A 21,228-nucleotide genomic window follows, 5' to 3' on the forward strand; every position below is an offset into this window, starting at 1 on the left:
CACACTGACACACACTGACACACACACACACACACACACACACACACACTCAGACACACACACAGCCCCAGCACTCACAGGGGTCCCATCCTCAAGGAACACAAGACATGGATTCCCAAGACCCGACGGATCATCCCCCGGAGCAGGGATGGCCATGGCCTTCCTGATGGCCATCCAGGCTGCTGTCATGTTCGATGCACGCACCCCGTCCGTCACAAAGGAACATGTGTAAGGGCACCTGGGACTCAGTAACCGCATCAGGAGCGGCAGGCTGGCTAGTCCCACCCCGGGAACTGACCAGGCTCAGGGGGGCACCTAAGAGGGGCCACACAGCCTTTCCACTGCAGCGGGCACTGCCCAGGCGCCTCCAAAGGCCCGCCCCCCAGTCCCCTCTCCGGCACCTTCGGACTGTCCGACATGTTTACCCAGAGCGGATGCTTCTTCCCATGTCCAGATGAGGAGACGGAGGCTGGACAAGGCGTCCAGACCACCAGAGCCCACGACCTCGAAGGCCTCCCTCCGCTCCGGCTTCTTGGACCTGGCCCCCCCCGGGGCTGCTCCGGCCACTTCCTGCCCAGCCACGCCAGCGTCAGACAGCCGCCCCGAGCAGGAGGGCGGCCAGGTACAGGTGCGCCGAGTGGAGGAAGGACAGTCTCCGAGGGAGGGGACGGGCTCTGTGGGCTGGGCATCTGCGCCTTTCATGTCCAATCACCCAGGACGGAGGGCCAGGCGGGGCCACGGGGCCAGCCCACCACTGTCAAGCACCGCCAGAACTGCCGGGACTCCTGCTTGGGAGGGTGCGATGCGGGGGAGGGGAGGATGGGGGCCATGCAGCAGAGGGAAAGGGCTCCGAAGCCAAGGGCTGGCTGGGACTCCAGCTTTGCTCTCACCAGCTACCCTCTCAGCCTCAGTCTTCTCCCCCTGAAAAATGGGCTCACACCACTCACTGCAGGGAGCCGCTGGGGGACTGATGCGCACGCGTCCACACCAGGAGCCGCCATCAGAGGCCTGCCTTGGGCGGGCACTGGGCTGCTCTCCTGAGCTTACTATGTGCTCAGGGCAACTGCTGTGGTCAGCCCTGCTCCTCCCACCGGACACGGGAGGGAACGGAGGCTCAGAGGTGCCTCTGCTCATTTCTAACTGAAATGTCACACCTTACTGTAACTGTCCATTTCACAGTGTCTCAACCTTAGCACTAACAACATTTGGGCCAAATACCGTGGTGACGGCATCCTGAGTATTGAGCAGCATCCCTGGCCTCTACCCATTAGATGCTGGTAGTACCCACTCCCCAAGTCACCACAACCGAACATATCTCCAGACGTCGCTAGGTGTCCCGTGGGGGCACAAACCACCACTGGCTGGGAATCAGTGCCTGGCACACAGAAGGTGCCCAAATGTGCAGAACAGAAGGCACCCACTCAAGTGTAGTCTAAGGCTTGCCTCCTCCAGGAAGCCCTCCGTGATGCCCTTGCCCGGTGAGTGCTTCGCTGGGTGCCCACAGGTGCAACGCCCTCCGTCTGAGTCTTGTTCACTGCTGCACTTTCACTGCGTGGCCCAAAGACTGGTATACAGCAGGTGCTTAGTAGATGTTTACAGAACTGGCCTGAAAGATGGCTGAAAAGCCCCCACAGGGTCAGTTCTCCCCATTAGCTCAGGGCTCCTTCATCCCCAGCAAAGGTGCCAATAGTCATCTATTTGGAGTGGTGACTACCAAGAGCAGGCCATTTATTCACCAAACAGGAGGCTAAATACTCTGCTGGATTTGGAGAGGGAAACTGAGGCTCAGGCAGATGAAGGGGTTGACCTGTGCTCAAGTCAATGAATTCCTCGTTTCTCTTCTTACTGATCAAAAGAAGTTACACCTGGAAGAAGATCTTTACAATACCTATATCAAACAAGGTATTCGTGTCCAGAATATATAAAAGACCTCTGTGAAATCAATAACAGGCCAGGCAACACAACAGGAAAATGAGCAAGTCTGAAGAGATACTTCACAGCAAAGGTTATCTAAATAGTCAATAAGCATATGAACGGGTAACTCAATCCTATCCACTAGGGAAATAAATGCAAATTAACAGTACAACGTGAGACCATTGTACATGAGAATGGCTAAAAAAAAAAAAAAAAAAAAAGATAAGACCAAGTGTTGGCAAGGATGTGCTGCAACCAGAACTCTCAGCTCCCCTGGTAGGAGGGGAGCCTGGCACAAGATCTTAGGAAACGCTTTGTCATAACAGAGATGAAAGCCGAACACACGCCTTGTCTAGCTAGGCCCAGCAGTTCCACCGCTAAGCACACATCATCGGAGACGCAGCTACCCGTTCACCGACGGGCACATACTGAATGTTCTCAGCACTCCCATTTGCTGTGGTCCCCAACTGGGAACGACTCAAATGTCCATGAACCGGAGAATGGGTAAATAAGTGCAAATAAACAAGCGTACACTAACCAGCCAGGAAGGAGAACAGGCCAGAACCTCCGATTATAATATGGACACATCTCACAGCTATGGTGCTGAGCAAAAAAGGCTACAAAAGAGGATATATTTGTGCTTACGTGGCTTTCCTATAATAATAAAAGCACAATATGCTAATTAGACCAGACAGCCGAACAGCGAAAGGACAGTCCGGACGACCTTCGGGGGGAAGCCGGGGATGCGAAGGCCTACACTTGCACGAATTCCATGCATCAGGCCTCTAGCATGTGTATGAAGCAACAAGACAGGCCGGGTCAATCCCTAGTCGGAGACTTCAAGATGGTGGTTACCCTTGGGGGGAACATGGCTAAGGGGGGATGAGAGCTGGTAATGTGCTTTGAAAATGCATCGAGCTGCTCACTGAGGATGTCTGCACCTTCCTCTAGCATAGGGGTGTCGAACTCAATCAGACAAGGGGCCAAAATCTAAAATCCAGCCTAAATCGCGGGCCGAATGGTTTACTGAACAGTCATAAACTGTCATTGTGATGGAAACGCAGCCGAGTGCAGTGATGACAGCGCGGTGCGGGCCACATTGCAAGGCCTGGCGGGACGGATTTGGCCTGCGGGCCTTGTGTTTGACACATGTGCTAGCATGACAGATTTCAATAGAAATAGTCTCAGAGAACCGCACTTCGTCAAACACCGAGGAGTGATGTTGCTGGCTGGGTGTGCTCTGTCCTCCCACCCGCACGCCTTCCCCGTCTGCTTAGAGAGAAGCACAGGGACTCCATTCACTCATTCAAGCCACACTCACTGGCAGGAGCTCTCCCGGGGCCAGGCATGGAGCCAGGCGCCAGGAACATAGAGGTGATCTGAGCCACGGCCTCTGGTCGTGCCACCCACACCCCAGTTCTTGGCACTGAGACCGCAAAACCCACATGCAGCCAGGCCGAGGCGGCTTTTGATCAGAGGCCAAGGAGGTGATGTCTGTTTGTCTTCCTCTCTCCCACCCGACCACCCCTTGGCCAATGACAATTTTCAGGCTTTTTCCTTATGCTGAGCCAGGCCACTCTGGCACGGAGAGCGGGAGATCCGTGCTCTGCCCTCTCCCCTCCCTCCCGCCAGGTTTTTCTCCTCTCCTGAGGGCTGGGGAGTCCAGGATTGTCACCTCCCGCCCAAACCTCTTTCCTCAAAAACAGACTCAGGTTCAGCTGTCTCCGTCGCCTCTGCTTGGGCACTGAGCTGGCTCCTCCAACTTCATAAACCCAGAGCTGATCTCCTGGTCTCTCCCCGCTCCCCCCCCCCCCCTCTGCCCCCCGGACATTCCACCTGCAGTCGGTGGCAGCTCGTTCTGCAGGCCAAGAGCCTCAAAGGCAGCCGAAAGCCGGAGTCCTCTCTCTCTCAATCCAACCCCGCAGCAAACCCTGTCAACGGCGCCTTTATATTTATTTTTTATTTTTGTTGATCCTCACCTGAGGATGTTGAGAGTGGAAGGGAAGAAGGGAAGGAGAGAGGGGAGACAGGAAGAGGAGAGAGGGAAAGGGAGGGGGAGAGGGAGAGAAACATTGATGTGGAGGAGACACAGAGATTGGCTGCCTCCTGTATGCAACCAGACCAGGGCCAGGGATCAAACCCGCAACCCAGGTACGTGCCCTTGACCAGGAATGGAACCTTCAACCCTTTGGTGCAAGCGCTCAGACTCTAACCACTGTGACACTAAAGGCACAAAGAAAAAGTAGACCAACTGGATTTCATGAAAATCAAAACCTTTTGTGCATCGAAAGATACTCTCCCAGAGTACAATGGCAATGCACAGAACAGGAGGAAATATCTGCAAATCATGTATCTGGTAAGGCACATGTGTCAAACACAAGGCCCGCGGGCCAAATCCGTCCCGCCAGGCCTTGCAATGTGGCCCGCACCACGCTGTCATCACTGCACTCCGCTGAGTTTCCATCACAATGACAGTTTATGACTGTTCAGTAAACCATTCGGCCCACGATTTAGGCTGGATTTTAGATTTTGGCCCCTTGTCTGATTGAGTTCGACACCCCTATGGTAAGGGATGAATAGCCAGACTATACAGAGATACCCTAAGCCTCAGCAGAAGCAGCCTGGCTAAAACATGGACAAAGGACCCGAACAGACATTTCTCTAAAGATGTTTCATGTGTGAGAGGCCAATATGCGCGTGAAAAGATGCTAAACCTCTAATCAGGGAAATGAAAATCAAAACCATAATGAGAAACCAAGTCACACACATGAGAAGGGCTACTGCCGCCTGGCCGGTGTGGCTCAGCAGGAGGGCACTGACCCGGGAACCCAGAGGTTCCTGGTTCGATTCCCGGTCAGGGCACAGGCCTGGGTTTGGGGCTCGACCCCCAGCAGGGGGTGTGTAGGATGCAGCTGACAGATGATTCTCCCATCATTGATGTTTCTCTCTCTCCCCCTACCTCTCTGAAATCAATAAAAACATTTTTCTTTCTTTCTTTCTTTTTCTTTCTTTCTTTCTTAAATGAAGGCTATGAGCATAAAACAGAAAACAAGAGCTGGAGGGGATGTGGAGAAACTGGAACCCTGTGCACTGCTGGTGGGAACGCGGAGTGGTACAGCTGGGAGGCTCCTACCCCTCACCACCAGCGGATACAGACACGTCACCGACCTCTGCACCCTCTCCACTCAGGGGGTCTTCTCCAGGCCCCACGTGACCTTACGAATAAACTAATGTTTTGACAAATTGATTTCCAAAGGCTGAGGGTGCGAACTGGAGTCTCCCAGCGGGAGCCACTGGAGAACGTACCGCCCGGAGGTCGGAGGTCGTGGCGATGCTTTTTGCTGAGAAAGCGCGTGGCTGACTTCCCCCTCCCGCTGCCCTCAGTTGCAGCTGATGGGTTTTTAAAGCTGCATGAGAGTCCACTTGGTTGTGAGTTTCTGAAATGGCTGGTGGCCAAAAGGTGGGAAAGCTTGACCAGGAACACAGAGCAAGCAGCAGGCACCTGCCGGAGGTACCGTCCCTGTGTGATGTTCCCAGATAAGCTGGTGGGAACCGGCTGTTGTCCTTCCGCCAAGAAGCAACATCTTCCATCCTGGTGGGCTTTGGGGTGTGAGTGGTGGGTGGGGGTGGGATTTGGGTGGGTTTTTTAAATGTCTTTTTTTTTTAAATATATTTTATTAATTTTTTTACAGAGAGGAAGGGAGAGAGATAGAGAGCTAGAAACGTCGATGAGAAAGAAACATTGACCAGCTGCCTCCCGCACACCCCCTACCGGGGATGTGCCCGCAACCAATGTACATGCCCTTGACCGGAATCAAACCTGTGACCTTTCAGTCCGAAGACCGACGCTCTACCGCTGAGCCAAACCAGCTTCTTTAAATGTATTTTTAAAAAATATTTTTTGTTAATTTTTTTGAGAGACAGAGGAAGGAATGGAGGAGGGGAGGAGAGAGAAACATGGATTGGTTGCCTCCTGCACAGCCCAATGGGGGTCAAACCTGCAACCTGGCGTGGACCTGACCAGGAATTGAACCGGTGATCTCTCGGTACATGGGATGATGCTTGAGCAGATGAGCCACCCAGGGCAGGGGTAGGGGTGTTTTGTTTAAAATATATTTTATTGTGTTGTTTTGTTTTGCTTTTTACAGAGAGGAAGGGAGAGGGATAGATAGTTAGAATCATCGATGAGGGGGAAACATCAATTCAGCTGCCTCTTGCACACCCCACTGGGGATGTGCCCGCAACCAAGGTACATGCCCTGGACCAGAATCGAACACGGGACCCCTCAGTCCACAGGCCGACGCTCTACCCACTGAACAAAACTGGCCGGCTGGGGGGTTTTCAAGGCACAATTTGCAGGCCCGGATCTGAGGCAGCACAGAGCAGGGAGCCCCGTTTCCCAGGGCAGACCTGCCCCTCGGCCTCCCGCTGGGAAAAACCCAGCCCAGGCCTGGGAGACCCTCTCCCCTCTCCCCTGCTCCTCGGATGGAACAGAAGAGGAGGAATTTCAAAGGCTTCAAAGAGCTGCTGAGAACAAAAGCAGTGAAAACAAAAGCAGTGAAAACAATAACAACAACAAAACCAAAGGCACAGACCCATGAGGAGGAAGGGAGTTCCCAGGGTTCACTGCGTCTGGGTCTGATTCGGAGCGTGAATGGCCTTTTCCTACAGAGAGACGGCTGGGGACCCTAAGGGGCCTGGGCCTGCTGGAGACTTCCATCTGCACACCTGCCTGGACACTGCCCGGAGCAAGGTCAGGGAGCAAGGTGCTGTGTGGGCCCCTCCCTGGAGAGCGAGATCGTTTGTACCCAGAGGCCCACAATAGAGCAGAACAAGATAAAGCTGACTGGCCGAAACCGGTTTGGCTCGTGGACAGAGCGTTGGCCTGCGGATTGAAAGGTCCCAGGTTCGATTCCAGTCAAGGGCATGGACCTTGGTTGCAGGCACATCCCCGTGGGGGGTGTGCATACAGGAGGCAGCTGGTTGATGTTTCTCTCCCATCGATGTTTCTCTATCCTTCTCTCTTCCTCTCTGTAAAAAAATCAATAAAATCTATATTTTTTTAAAAAAAAGATAAACCTGACTGGATTATATTGTTCACCCATTCCACAGATGTGGAAACTGAGGCTCAGAGCAGTTCAAGGACCCCCCCCACACACACACACACAAGAACATCAGTAACACTGGGCATGATTACCCTGACGTGGACATCAAATGCCGTCCTGTCCCTGTACTGATGCTGACATTCTTTGTTCTTCCTCAACACCGCCTTCCCCCTTCGCCCACTCACTCCAGTAATCACGGTCACATTAATAAGAGTAGGAACTTCGGTAGCTACACCTGCTGAGGGCCCTGCATGTGCAAGCCTGTGCATGGAGAGCTGCATGGGGCCCCTCTCCTCCCCGGAGGTCCCCGGGGAACAGTGACACTGTCACTTATGTACCTTCCCACGGTTAATGTGTGGGGAGACTGGACTGGGCTCCGGGACGCCGGAGAGCTGGGCAAACATGGCTCCGGGGAGTGCTTGTGCGGGTGTTTCTGGAAGGGACTGAGGAAAGGTCACCCTCGGCAGGGTGGGCGGCGCCATCGAGGTGGTGGGGCCCCTGAACAGCAAAAGGGTGGGGAAGGGCCACTTTGCTCGTCTCCTCCTGCCCGTGGGCACAGTGCTCCTGGCTCGCAGGTCTTTGAACTTTGATCATACCACCAGCGCGGGCTGAGGGCCCCAAGGCTGGGGCAGCCACAGGCCTGCTGAGACCAAGCACAGGGGACACCGTGGGGCTACCCTGAGCCCCCAGGCCCTCAGGGGAGAGCTTGTCCCCCAGCAGGTGGGGGAGGGCAAGCCAGCCTCAAAACCAAATCTGCCCTCCGAAGAGGGGGTTTTCACCTGGCACCCACAGGGGCCGTCAGAGCGCGCACCAACTGTATTCTCTCCCTGCACTGCTGGCAGGGGATGGGGGACTGACACCCTTTCTGGACTTCAAAGCTGCGTGCTTGGTCTGAGCAAGTCACCCCACTCGCTGGGCCTCTTTCTCCACCTGTGAAAAGAGGCTGGCCTAAATTTGCGATCTAGTCTCCCTAAAACTCTGGCAGTTTGCTCCTGAGGGTCCATGAAAGGAGCTCGGGGCCAGAGGGGTAGGGGTGGGGCGCTGAGGAAATGGCCTCTGGGCGGAGCCTACAACCTGCAGGTGCCCCAGAGGCAGGCGGATCAATGCCCCACCCCAAGCGATGAGCCTGCGGAGCGCCCCAAACCAAATCAAACCCAGAGAGGCATCCAGCCCTCCAGCTACCAGCCCGGCTTCCTCTTCCTCCCCCACAGCCCGGGGCCGGCGGGGTGGGACGTGGGCGTGGCGAGGGGCCAGTGGGCGGTTGGGGTGCTCCAGATCTCCCCCGAGCCTCCGCAAGACAGGGAAGTGGCCGCACCACCTCTCCCACGCCAGCAGGCTGTCTGGGAGGGCTCTGAGGGCTCCGAGGCGGATGTCACTCGCAGCCAAAGGAAGTGGGACACTTTTCATAAGAGGCAGAGAGCTGTGCTTGTGGGCCTGTGCAGGGGAAGGGTGAGGAGGACAGAGATGGAGAGGGCCTGCCAGCCATGGACAAAGATGGGGGAGACAGAAACAAAGAGGCCAGGATAGGGGGCGAGGCATAAACAGGGGGACAAGGATGGGAAGGAGACAGAGAGAGACACAAACAGACCAAGACAGACCCAGGGAGCAGGAGCGGCCAGGAGCGGGACCTCGGCTCCAAGCAGCGCCCACCCCACACCCACCACAGCACAGTCATCCCAGCCCCTCAGTCAAGGCCCCGGGAGCGGAACATGAAGCGCAAGGTCACTGCTGGACTGACCCCCTTCAAGCCTCCCATGTCCTGTCACTGGGCTCCCCCAAGTCCCACCTGCTGACCTTGGCCACACCCAGAACCCTCGGAACTCTCACCTAATGGCTGTTACATGGATTCAGTATTTCCAAAGAGGTGCTGTCCCCAGCTTCCCAGCTCAGCACCCAGCTCAGAGATGGGTCAGTCTGCTGCTCCTGGGAGGCCACCACCAGAAGAGACACCCCAGGACTATGGAGACCTGGTGCCTCCGATATCCCATAACCCACGGGTCCCTATTCAGCAAGCAGGTACCGAAGGGCTGGAATGAACCAGGCCGGTGCCAGGCGCCGGGGACACAGTGACTGCAGGTGCCAGTGGAGGTGGCACTCGGTGGGCGTCTGTGCGGTGATAGATGGACGGGTGACGCCGGGGATAGCTCTGCGGCTGGGTGGACATGGGTTCAAATCCTGTGCTGTCCCACCAGGCCCGTGTGACCTGAGAAAGCGTCTCTGAGCTTCCGTTTCCAGGAAAGGGGTGGCCTTCCTGGTACCCAGTCCGATGAGGCCGGCTCCGGCCGGCTCCGGCAGCTGCGGGATGCACTGGGATGCAGGTGCAGGGCCAGCACTCACAGGGAGGGACTGAGGCTGCTGGGCATCTTGGGCCATCTCACTATCTCCCTGCCGGTGAGTTGGGGCCTGAGCCATTAAGGAGGGGCCCTGGGGCCAGAGAATGTGGAATGGGGACAGCTTCCTTGTGTTAAAAGCCTGGAGGGTTTTGAGAGGCAGGGAAGGCAGCAGGAGGCCTGGGAGCCCTGATGTCCTGGAAACGGAGCCGGCTGCAAAAACGCTGTCCGAAAAGCAATGGAAGCACTTGTCCCAGTGACAGTGGACAGGGCCTGGGTGTCTTCAGAGCCCTGAGGCTCAGGCAGGGCACCCAGGGGACGAGGGGGTGAGGAGGGGGTCTGTGGGGACCAGGAGAGCCCGGGCCATCTAAGCGGCAGCCTCAGGCCACTCCAGTTTGGCCCAAGCTCCTGAGTTTCCAAGAGAAGTGAGAAATTGGAATTATTCTCTACAAATATTTTTCTGCCGGCTCAACTGAAAATAAAACGCCCTGGGTGCCAAGTAAAAGCCACCCTGTGGGTTGAAGCCATCGAGTGGCAGGCTGCTTCTGTGACAGCCCAGCTCACCCATGTCCCAGTGGGGGAAACTGAGTCTCAAAGAGGGGAAGCAGCTTGCCCAATGCCACACGGTGATGTGGAAGGGGCTGAAGCTTAGGTGCCTGCAAGCTCTTACCCACGCCCAGCTGCTCATGCGTGTGGGAAGCGGGAGGGAACAGGGGGAAGCGGGGGATAGGAATCTACACTCAACGCCAAGGTCTGCTTGTTCTGTCCGCCCAGGAAAGGGCGAGGACAAAGGGACCGGGATGAGCAGTTATTATTAATATACAACAGTTTTGTAATATAACATGTGATAATAATTGTGTCATAACTAGAGGCCCAGCGCACAACATCGAGCACAGGTATGGTCCCTAGGCCTAGCCTGCGGCCAGGGCCATCTGCCCGCTGCCCAGTCCTGAGTCCTGCCCGCCGCCCACCCCGGTTCCCTGCTTGCCATCCAGCGATCGGGGCCTGTGGGCTGCGGGAGGGACCGAGAGGTGGTCGATGCCCCTCAGTGACTGGTAGGTCAGTCGTTCTGGTCGTTACGACATTACGGTCACCGGCCTTTTATTTTATGGGACTAGGATAACTGACACTTCCCGAGTATTTTCTAAGCGCCGAGCATTAAGAAAGAGTATTGACAAGGGGTAAGATGGTCGTTAAGAACGTAGACTCTGGATTTAAGGCCTATCTCTCTCACTTCCTCGCTGGGTAACTTGGTGCAAACTATTAATACTTCACCTCTCTGTGCCTCAGCGTGTTCATCGCACAGGGCTGCTGGGAGAGCTGAATAAAATATATAAAGTGCATTTTTTATTACTGCCTTCGACAGCTGGCTCACGAGGGATGGGCACGCTCAGGAGTCCACACTGTGCCTGGTGGCAGGGTGGGAGCGTACCCGAATGCCCTCCGGTGCCACAAGCCAGGAGCTGGTCCCATTGGCGCCAGTGCTGCAGATAAGAAAGCTGCCGTAGGCGTAGGGAAGGCGGCAGGCAGCCATGGCCCCAGGCACACCAGCCCTAAGCAGAGCAGCAGGATCCTAATGCAGACCCACGCCCTGGAGCGCGCTGCCACGAGCCTGCTGCCACCCTGCCTGCCTTCTGGGTCAAAAGTCTGGCTGATCCAAGAACTCCCTTGGCAGGGTTGGATGCCCTCCCTTGCTGCTGCCATCTGAACACACAGGATAACATGAGGCTCCTCCCCAGGCGCATGGGTACTACCCTCTACGCTCCTGCCCTGCAATTTGTGGGGCTTGGCCCAGCTGCAGGCCACAGCCCTGGGTGGAGGATACCCAAGAAGGGGCATGTCGGGAGACAGGCATTCCAGAACCTTCTCTGGAATGGCCTCAGGGCGGATGTGTCCACAGAGATCCAGGGGCCTTGCAGGCGGAAGGCAGAGGTGGGGAGCGGGAGACCGGAAGATGGGGCTACCCAGACAAGCTCCCATGAGGCCACAGGACCAATGCCAGCCACCAGGCCACACTCTGGCTTTCAGATCACCAATGCCAACCACGTGACCTGCCACTCTTCGTACAAATAGATCCATGAAGTCACACAGACAACGCCCTGGGACGGCCTTACTGACCGCGAGGCGCCACTGCATCCGTCCTGGCTCAGTCCGCGCCCATTCCCCGGCAGGGCACACTGAGGTCCAGAGAGGGGCAGCCCCCTACCTCGCCCCCCCAACCCGTTCCCGTTTCCCAGGCTGCCCTCTTTGTGCGCAGGAACTCAGGATCTAAAAGGCACAAGGACGGGAAAGTACGCACAAATGAATAAAAAGCAGAAGAGACGGAGAGCAGCCAGAGGCCTGGTCTCAGGTGTCTCACTAAGGCCACCCACGTGACCACCAGGGGAGTTCACCTGCTCAGTGAGCATGGGGGGCCAGGGTGGGGCACGGGGGGGGGGCCCAGGTTCCCTTTCGAGGCCACGGGGCAGGCCTCTAGGAACCGCAAGCGTCTCCCTGGCCTCTACGGACCCTCAGCTGTCAAGGGGACCCTACCCCCGAGGGCCTGGGGTATGAGGGTCCGAGCCGTTTACACCTTTCCTGCAGCCCGCCCACAGGTTCCTGGCAAGCTCTCCCAGGCCCTGGCTCCTCGCTGCCTCCTCTTGTCCCCTTGTCCCGCGGAGGGCCTGGCCGAATACCCTCAGCACGTATGTTACAGGAGAAGCACATGCACACACACCTAGGGCTAAGGCTTGACCTGCTTCCCTGATGGTCCTCGTTACCTGCAGGCCGCTCCTTCGTCTGCTAATGAGACGCTTAATTGCATGCATGTTAGGGAGTAACTTATACCCAGCACATCAAAGCTGGTTATTTCAAAGGTCGGAGCTGCTTAAGAGAAGACTCCAATGTATCGATACACACGATCATCGGGGCCCTCGTCTGCTGCTGCTGGGAATGGATGAGGGCGCAGCTGCCCCGGCAAACAGCCTGGCGGGTCCTCCAAAGGTCAGACAAAGAATGACTATGTGACCTAGCAATTCCACTCCCACGGATATGCCCCGGAGAACTGAAAACATATGTCCTCACAGAGGCTTAGACATGCACGCTCATAGCAGCATTATTCGTAATAGCCCCAAAGTGGGATTAACCCAACTGTCCATCAACTGCTACGCGACACAGAAAATTTGGGATATCCACACAATGGAATATCTATCATTCAGCTGTAAGAGGTAATGGAAGGCTTGGCCTGCTTCCCTAACTGATGGTCCCGAAATATTAAAAGAAACGGAGGTACTGATGCTAAGTGGATGAACCAGTTCCCAAAGGCTATACAATGCATGATTCCATCTACATGGCATGGCCAGCACAGGCCAACACACAGAGACAGGAAGTAGATGTGCGAACGCCAGGGGCTGGGAAAGGAGGGACTGAGAAATGACCGCTAACGGCTCCCCGGTTTCCTTTGGAGTGGTGAAAACGTTCTAGCATTAGGAGGGAATGTTCTAGAAGTATATGGAATGTCCTAGGATTAGATGATTTGTTCTAGAGTTAGATGGTTGCACAACTCTCAATATCCCAAAAGCCACTGGACTGAATAGTTCAAATGGGTGGACTGTATGATCTATGAATTAAATCTCAATAAAGCTGCTATGAAACAAATTACATGAGGTTTAAAAAAAAAAAAAAAGACAAAGTGGTGTAAACAAATCTATTCGATAGCCCTTGCTGGTTTGGCTCAATGGACAGAGAACGTCGGCCTGCGGACTCAAGGGTCCCAGGTTCAATTCTGGTCAAGGGCATGTACTTAACCAGAGCGAGCCATTCATTGCTAAGTCTGGCCAAATCCAGACACTGGGCCCAGGCACCAGGCAACCCGGTTGGAATGGGGGGCTGTGAGATGGGGTGTGCAAGAGCTGTCCACAGCCCCGTGTGGGAGACAGACCTGCACGGTGGTTGGGAAGGTAAAGGCCCAGCGAGCTAGCTCTGTGGGGGTTCAAGCCTGGGGAATCCAGAGGACGCCCCCAGGAGGGATGCTACCTCCAAATCGCCAGTCCTGTACGACCTGCAGTCAGGAGGTCTGAGGGGGAGGTTAAGCCCTCGCTGGGGGGACCTAAGAGCATGGATGCGGGACCTCTCCCAGCCTCAGCTTCCCCATCTGTAAGAGGGGAAGGGGCGGGGTGACAGGCGCAGTGCTTTCTAATATTGCTGAGTCAAACAGTTCTCACCCTCCCTCCCCTTTGAGTGGGAACCCCGGGTTGACCTCCAGCCTTTGCTCACAGTCACCATCGCTCACAGTAATACTCTGACAGTCACAGAATCAGCGGCCCGAGGGCCCTGTCCACCCAGCAGGAGTCCCAGGCAGTTCCAGAGCCGTGGCCAGCTCGGACAGGCTGTCCCCGCCCTCCCGGTGTTACCTATTTTAGCACACACCTGAGCTGTGGCGATAAAGTACCGATAAAATACCGGCAGCACCCAGCACCCTCAGCTGCTGGGGCACCGGAGAAACGGTGATTTTTCTAACCCGCACACTTCACCCTGGGCCTCTCAAGTCTGCTCTCCTCACTCCAAGCAGAGCTAAACCGCATCCTTGTTCACGTGTCCACAGCCACCCCTCCATCCTCCGAGCTGAGGCACGCAGGACGGTGCCTGTGGGGCTTAGCGGTTGCTCTTTAAGCAGGCTTAGGTCTCCATGTGGCTTTACATCTAATTCCCCGGTGGGCTGATCTCCAGATCCGGTAAGGTTAGAGGAGGGGAGCCCGCTGTGAGGGGTACGTGGGGGCAGGACGGGGATCCCTTAGCCACGTGTCTACACTGGCACACGCACGGGGCTGGAGCTCAGCTCACGGGGGATGCGACCCACCCGTGGCCAAGCACACGCTTTCAAGCAACATACGACATGCTTCCTGGTGCCTGCAGCTGGCTGAATGGCGCCCCTCACCCCACCACCTGCCATGGTATGTGTATTGTATGTTTCTACCTGTCAGGCTATAAACGACACTGGGGCAGGCATCTTTGTCTTCTTGCTTTTTCACTGCTGTGTATCCCAAGTGCACTGAAGAGAGCCAGCACGTGGCAGATGCTCAATCAGTATGTTTTGACGGACCCCCCCCCCCCCTCCCCAAATGTTTTAAAAATGACTGCCAGGTCAGGGGTGCCCAGCCTCTGCCGCCCATGACCCCTGGCTCTGGCTGCCACTCCTAGTCCCAAGCTTTAGGAGGCATCATACTGAGAGGGGGAGGCTGCCGGGCTAAATTTCAGCCCCTCCTCCCGTGGGACCCCAAGTTCAGGAGGGTTTCCCCTACACCCCTCCCCAGCCTGCGACTTCCGCCTCCTGGCGCCTCCACTATTGGGTCGCCCGGTAACTCCACGGCGCAAACTTCCACGCGCCCCCGCGGGTCCCCACGCGCCAGGGAGGGGTCGGGGTTTGGGGGGGGCAGGGACACGCCACATCTCCCCAACACACACTCTCACACACACTCACACACACACATTCACACACACACAAATTCAAACACACAAACACATACTCACACTCTCATACTCACACACTCACACACAAATTCACACTCACACAAACACATTCACACTCACACACATACACACACTCACACACACACTCACACACTCACACACACACTCACACACACGCACACATGCGGAGACCTCCCGGGTGCAGAGTCCGAAGCGGGGAGCGCGGGAAAGGGAAGGCGCTCGGAACGCCCGGCGGGTGGGGATCCTCCAACCGCCCGCCCGCCCGCCCGCCCGCGCGGCTCGGAGCCCCGGAACCCGGGCAGCGTCGCCGGGCCCGGGAGGAAACCGCGAGGACGCAGGCTCCCCGGGGCCGACCTCGGACCCTCTCCCCCGCCGGGGGCGGCCGCCCAGGCCCCCGCGCCGCCCCGGGGCCACCTACCGTGCGGAGGCGCCGCGACACGGCCCGCGCGACCCGCGAGCGACTCCCGGCTCGCCAGCCGCCCGGCCGGGCAGGGAGGGAGGGAGGCTCCGCGGGGCGGGGCCGCGGCGCCGTGACGTTGCGCGGGGGCGGGACAACGGAGGCCACGCCCATAGCTCCCCGGCCCCGCCCCCGGACCATGCGGTCGGGAGGCGTGGCCCTGGGAGCTGATGCCCCCACCCATCACCCACACACCCTCACACACACACACACACACACACACACACACACACACACACACACACACACACACATACACACACACACCGGAAGCTCTGGTCTGATGCTGGTTTACCCCAGAATCAGCGCTCACCACTTTCCCTCCCAAGGCAGCTCCGTTTTGTTTTATTTTATTTTATTTTTATGCTATTTTATTTTTATTTCATTTTATATTTTTTTATTTTATTTATTTATTTTTATTTTATTATTTTATTTTATTTTATTTATTTTGCAGCTCCATTTTAGAGAAGTTCCCTTTCTGTCTGTAAGCAGCGAGTGCAATGATCGCCAAGAAGTGGTGTAAAAAAGAAAAAGTGGACCAGACCCCGAGCAGGGTGCATTAACGCTCCTGTTAGTACAAAACCAAGGAAAAAGAGGGAGGGAATATTCATCCATGTTCAAATGCACCCGTGGCTCTGAAGGAGGGGGCGATTTTGCCCTTCTCCCCTCATCCCCTGGGGACACATGGCAATGTCGGGAGACATTGTTTGGTTGTCATTATTGGGAGGGGGTTTGTCATACCGGCATCTGGTGGAGAGAGGCCTTGGGATGCTGCCGGATGTCCTACAAGGAGCAGGGCATGAAATGGTGCCTGCGGTGCAGAAGGTGCTGGACCCCACACAACGGAATCCCTGCCTTCATGGAGCTGGCTGTTTCTGTCTCCAGTCGACAGAACAATATATATATTAAATATATATTTTAAATATATATCTTAAATATATATTTAAATATATTTCTTCATTGATTTCAGAGAGGAAAGGAGAGGGAGAAAGAGATAGAAACATAAATGATGAGAGAGAATCATTGATCAGCTGCCTCCTGCACAACCCCCCACTGGGGATCGAGCCCGCAACCCAGGCATGTGCCCTTGGCAGGAATCGAACCCGGGACCCTTCAGTCCACAGGCTGATGCTCTATCCACGGAGCCAAGCGCGGTGGCCCTCCCTCGTTCCAAACTCGGACCCAGCACTGAGTTTCTTTCTCAGTTTTATACTCTAGCCCAGCTACGCAAGCAAGCACCCTTTGCCTCCCCCCTCCCCGTTCCCTTGCGGAAGTCCTCTTTCGCCCTTTTTTTCGGCATCTCCGGGGTGGTCATCTGGCCATCTCTCGTAATGACAGGTAAGGCTGGTCTGTTCCCAGGAGGTGCAATCCGCGGCGGCCAGCTCTGTTCCCGGGAGGAGAATTCCACAGTCGCCATAAGATGAGCATCACGAGATGTTGTACCTGCAGGACGAAACCCTCCCTCGGGACCTTGCCATTCTGGCTTTACTCAACCTTACAGCAGGAGGACTCGAGGCCCTGTGTCCAGGCGGGGGAAGTGGGCCCTCCCATAAGCCCTGGGGAGCTGGGAACAGGGGCTATGAACCCGGTCCGGGGGAGGGAGGAGGGTCAGGGGTGTGTACACTGTGTTGTCGTTACACCGAGGCCTGAAACATAGATGAGGGTTCGATGAAAGGGTATGCCAGGCACAGGGACCCACAGGGGCAAAAGCCCTTCTTGGGATTCTGCATAAAATGGAAGAGTGGTCAGGATGAGGGGGGAGGAGGGAGAGGAGGTCAGGGGAGTGTGCAGGGGCTGGAGGCGGCTGGGGTTGGCGCTGCAGGACTTTGTGGGCTGTGGGAAGGAGTCAGGACTTCATCGTGCAGCGCTGGACAGACAGACGCACCACCACCAAGCTCCTACGGCTGGCTTCCTGTTTCAGGAAGCTTCGCCTGGCTCCACCCCAACCTCCGTGCCTTTGCTGGAGGTGCTGCCCCGGTGCCAAGCGCAGCTGTGCAAGCTGAGCGCCAACCGTACCAGGTGCCCCCCTCACACGGCAGACCTTACAGCTTATGCCAATCGCTTCTGGTCACCTGATTTGAGGAAAAGGCGTCTTTTTAATCATTAGCTCGGACCCAGCTGTTTGCTCTCCCTGGAGTGTCCTCCCCCTCCCCTTCCCCCTTCTCCATGAAGCAAGCTCCTGCTCCATCCTTCAAGACCCCCCCCCCCCACCCGTCACACATCCCCTCCTCCAGGAAGATCACCATGGCAACTCTTCCCCAGCCTTCCCGCCTGGATGAAAGGTTAATAAGATCAATCAACGGTAACCGACGATTCGGGAGTCGATATAGCCTGGTGCCCATTTCCAGAAAGCCAGGCCCGTAGCGTTGGCAGCAGGTGGAATTTGGACCCAGGGACTGAATAACACTGAAGCAGCAGGTACAAGGAGATAATGCTCTTTTTGGTCTTTGATAAAACCCAGGGATTAAAAAAAAAATCTCACTGTGGTGCCGCCTCTGACACTTGTCCCCCCCACCCTGTCCACGAGCGGATTGCAGGTTCCCTGCCTCCCGCAGGCCGTGGAGTCTGCTGAGAATGCTATACTTGGCCCTCTCTGAGTTGTCTTTATTTATAAAACTGCTTTCTATCTATGGCATAGGATGCTGATCTTCCACTTCCCGTGGCCTTATAAAGTCTTAGTTACAAATCAATGCGTTTAAGCGCAAAACAGTAAATCTGTTTTTAAAAAATATATATCAAGTAAATAACAAAGCAGGTGGTATAGAGTGCAAAAAAAGAAAAAAAAGAAAAAGAAAGAAAGAAAAATCCTGAGGCCGATGTGTGAAGGAACAGAGCTTGTACATACAGATTTGCTTGGGAGAGCAGCTCTGGAGCCGGACTGGGTTCAGTTCTCCACGCGCTAAGCTGTGTGACCTGGGGCAGGTCCCTCTCCCTCTCTGAGCCTCCATTTCCTTCCTTGTCAAACGGGAAGAATAATAATCCTGGCCTCCCAGAGCAGTGCGAACGTCATACCGAGGGAATGTGAGTGGCGAGCGTTGCAGTGCTCGCTGTTGCTGTGATGAGAAAGTCCCTGAGGGTCCTGATGCAGAGCAGGGGTCCTGGACCCCCGTTCTTCTCTGTCCCCATCAGGTGCAGCCCCAGGACACACGCCGAAGACCCGAATTCCTGCTGCATCTTTGTTTGAGGAGAAATACTTTGGGTTTGAGTCACCGGTGCTGAAAAAAGCCTAAAACCCCCAGCCGGCCACATCCCACATCCTGCAGCTTCCGCTCCCAGCTGGGCCCCGGGAAGGGGGTGTGGCTGAGGCCATGCTGACCACACTGGTGGTGGGGGTGGCTGCAGGGCATAGAAAGCCCCTATTGTTCGCTGGGGTGATGCAGCTAAGCCCCCAGGACAACGAGGAAGGCTAATCAATAATCATCCCTGTCCTCTGCTATGTCTGGGCGCCCACCACGTGCCAGAGCCAAGCCACATTATCTCCTTCGGGGCTCGGAATGGTTGCAGTGGAGAGTAGTGGGGACTGTTCATCTCCCCATTTCAGAGACGAGAAAACTGAGGCTTGGGGCTCGAACAAGGTCCGGGGGAGGTGGGACTCGAACCCAGGCCTGTCTGAGCTCAAAGCCCATCTTCTGCTCTTTGTACTGCAAACAGCCCCAGGATGCTGGGCCTACAGGCTGGCCCTACCCCTTGGGGGCTGGCTTTCGGGCTGGGAAGACAAGCAGCGAGCGAAGGGGTCACGTGGCGCTTCTCGTGTACCCAGACTTCCGTCCACATGGGCTGGCGCTGGTGCAGCCACTATGTCTGACGGACAATTCTTCCTGCTTCATAGGAGGGGGAGCGGGGTCATTGAGGCCCAGAGGAGCCCAGAGGCAGGGCAGGCCGTGGAGCAGGGGGTAAAAAGCATGTGGATGAAACCGACCAACTGGAGTTGACCCCAAGCTCTGCCACTGGCCAAATGGGTAACTTCATACTACTGAACCTCAGTTTGCCCATCTGTCAAATGGGCATAAGAATAGTCTCTCCCTCATGTGGCATTGTTGGCTCACCTAGGGCAGTGGTCGGCAAACTCATCCGTCCACAGAGCCAACTACCAACAGGACAACGATTGACATGTCTTTGGAGAGCCACATTTTTAAAACTTCAACTTCTTCTAACGCCACTTCTCCAACATAGACTGGCCCAGGCTGCGGTATTTTTGTGGAAGAGCCACCCTCAAGGGGCCAAAGAGCCGCATGCGGCCTGACCTCCTGCCCCAGGCGGGGCTTTCCTGACTGGGCACCTCCTCGCACCCGGGATATGCCTCCTACAGGCCCTGAACGGGTCCCTTCACCAGCCGTGCCCTTGCTTCTACCCCGATTTCCTTGACACCCGTGGGTTTGTGCAGCACCGCTTAGCACTCTTCCTGGCTTGTGTGCGGCCTCAAGCTGCCTCCCCAGGTGAATAACAGGAAGCCCCACCAGGCTCTGCCGTGTGCGGTAATGAGCTCATCTGTCCTACCCCCTTCCCCCCCCCCCCACCCCCCTGCCTTCAGGTGCTATCTTTTCCCCTCGGAGCATCCTGCGCACAGAGAGGGCAGGGGACCGCCCAAGCCCACACAGCCAGGACACGCCAGGACTCCGGGTTTAGCTCAAGCACGTGGATCCAGCAACAGGGTTCCGACATGCTCTGCCGTCCTCTCATTCTGATGTAGCATTTGAAAGATGAAATAGGGAAGGCCCGAAACACAGGCTTTATTGAAGAGAAGAGTACCACTGCCAGCTGCTTCCACAGAGAGAGAGAGATCGGAAGAGAGTGAGGGCCCGGGTATGAGCACCTTTAAGAAGAGGAAAGAGAGGGGACGGGGCTTAGGGCACTCAGCACACGCTGATGGGTGGTTCCATGGAAGCCTAGGATTAGGGACCTAGGGATTAAGGAATGGGGAGGGGCGGGCCTTAGGGCACTTGGCAGGTGCTGGTGGGTGGTTCAGAGCTCAGGAATGTCTGCCCACAGGTGGAGTTTACTCCGTCCCTCCATCGGTGGAGGAAGGGAGGATCAGTATTCTCCCCTCCGTCCCCGCCCCTGGCTTCGCCCCTGGCCGCTGGAGGGTCTCCTCTGACTTCTGTCCAGGACGCTCGTTCCTGCCTCCCTCCCCAGTCAGACCGTTGCCTCGGGCGGGCGTTCTCTGGGAAGGAATGTGTGGGTGCAGCTCAGGCCGGGCCCACGGCTGGGGAACAGAGGGGCCCTGGAGGGTGTCCTGAGTGCCCCGGGTTCTAAAAGGAGGACTGCGGTGTGGGGGCGGTGGGTGGAGAGCGCTCTGGTCCGTTTCAGCGGTTCCTCGTGGTTTGGGGTCATGAGTGTTTGACGGATGCCTTGTCTTTGTCGGGGGCGGGGGGAGCGCCCCCCCCTTTAATTTTAGAGGCCATGTCCAGGGATCTGAGGACGGCCTGACCACATAGATCGAGACCCTGGGGGCCAGCAGATTGCAGATCGCGCCCCCTCCTCCCCCCCTGCCCCTATCCCACGCTCCCCCCCCCCACCCCCGGGAAAGCCTGTTGTAACTCTGGGGTGCGCTGCCCACGGCGGGCAGGCCGGACATCTGGGCCACATCTGTGGCTTCCTGGCTCCAGCCTGCTCCCCTGTGTCAGCTGTGAATCAGCGGTCCCTGGGCTAGGAGCTGGGATACATCCCTGCCGTTCCCACCTCACTGTGCCCTGGTCCCTCCCCTCCCGGTGCTCGCTCTCTTTGCATCGGTGCCTAGCCCTCTGTTCTCTGTTATTGAGTTTTCTTCTCTCTCTTCTCCTCCCTCACTCTCTCCTCTCCTCTCCCCTTCATTGCTCTGGCTCGCTCTCTCTTCTATGACTGCTCTCTCTGCCTCCCCCCAACCCCCTCGTCCTCCTCTCTCATCTTCTCTCCCCAGGGGGGTGGGTTCCCTGTTACCTGGGACAGACAGCTGGGGGGTGGGTGCTGTGGGCCC

The 21,228-nt window shown here is 56.5% G+C and overlaps 1 protein-coding gene across 7 annotated transcripts in view; it reads right to left on the reverse strand.

Moving 5' to 3' along the window:
• TPST2 (tyrosylprotein sulfotransferase 2) overlaps positions 1-15,343 on the reverse strand; it is a 40,364-nt gene extending 25,021 nt beyond the window's left edge. For all 7 annotated transcript variants that reach the window (XR_006742383.1, XM_045585659.1, XM_036449804.2 and 4 more), the window contains exon 1: positions 15,237-15,343. The gene's annotated coding sequence lies outside the window, so the exon portion shown is untranslated. The remainder of the gene's footprint in view (positions 1-15,236) is intronic.
• Between the last annotated feature and the right edge of the window lie 5,885 nt (positions 15,344-21,228).

This window comes from Pipistrellus kuhlii, unplaced genomic scaffold (assembly GCF_014108245.1).
Source record: "Pipistrellus kuhlii isolate mPipKuh1 unplaced genomic scaffold, mPipKuh1.p scaffold_m20_p_20, whole genome shotgun sequence".
NCBI lineage: Eukaryota > Metazoa > Chordata > Mammalia > Chiroptera > Vespertilionidae > Pipistrellus > Pipistrellus kuhlii.